Raw genomic sequence first — 1330 nt, forward strand, 5'->3', positions numbered from 1 at the left:
ACCCTGGGAGAAAGGGTCAACTCATTCACCACTTTAATCAAGAGGTTTCAGGGAAACCAGTACAACTCGTAACCTACAAGTAATTGGATGAAAACGAATCTAGGCTGGTCCGTGTCCAAACTGGCACCCAATTCCCTATATACTGTAGTGCTATATAAAACTATGTACATGTATTTATTTCATTAGTCCACTGTTAATACAGACCCAAAATATTTTGCATTGTCGGCAGTCAAGTTTTCAAGATATTGGACTTTCAAGAATCAGTGTCACTTGCCATATGCCCCATGATGATGTGTTTTGCATCATATGAAAGCAACTTTGAAATCTACATGCAAAGAAAGCTCTATATAAAATAAACATATGATTATATGTCTTTATAGGGATCACGGGTTCTGGTCAAAATGTGTGTACCATATGGGAATTGGGTGCCTTTTAAGAAAGTCACTTGGCAGCTGTGTTGCATGAAACATTTGTATGGTTGACAATCTGAGTGGCCACGTTGAGCTAATTATTTAAGTTGTTCAGGGTGACTATGACAACTTGCAGTAATTTATGCAGGATTGACCATGCCTTCCTAACTTCACGCGTTATGGTTAGGGTAGTGTAGTTAGTAGGCTATGGGGTGGGGTGAGAGGGTTCTCTCGTGTTGGATTCATTCAATTTTCCTTTATTAACACTAGAGGGTAGTGTTTCTCTTGAAACATCACCTCTGTCTGCTCTGTATAAGTAGCCGACTGAAGTCAATACTGTATACTTTTTCTTTGGGTGGAGGCACCACACCCTAAGTGCTATCAGGCCAAATAAAAAAGTTTTGCTAATCTTAAAATGTTGGCAGAATGCAAACACACCCACAGTCCAACATCACCGCTACCCTACATCAGATATGATCAGACAATGGCATATTATTTCCAAACATGGGATGGAGATGGATATATATATATATTTTATAGTTCAAATTGTCAGCAAATACAACAACCTATTTGAATGGATTCGTTGCAGGTTCTTGTGATCTTGCTGTACCAGGAGTTGCATGTGCTCCTTGTTATGCTCCCATGAAGTAAGTCTAGACTGGTATGAGAATCTTTAAACAAAGCCCCCATTCAGATAGTGAAAGATATGACCTGAATAATAGGATTCCAAATTAATTCATTTGAAATAACAAATCCCGAACGTTTTATCAATAATAATCACAAATTCATCTCACTGGTTTGAACACTGTCGAATGTATCAATGGCCTACAGGCATTGTCATGACCAAGTGTAAACCTATCCTGGATTGCATCTGTTCATACAAACATACAAGCCAAGGGGGAGAGGGACCAACAAAAGCC

The sequence above is a fragment of the Salvelinus fontinalis genome, chromosome 40 (genome assembly GCF_029448725.1).
Source record: "Salvelinus fontinalis isolate EN_2023a chromosome 40, ASM2944872v1, whole genome shotgun sequence".
In the NCBI taxonomy this organism is placed as follows: Eukaryota; Metazoa; Chordata; class Actinopteri; order Salmoniformes; family Salmonidae; genus Salvelinus; species Salvelinus fontinalis.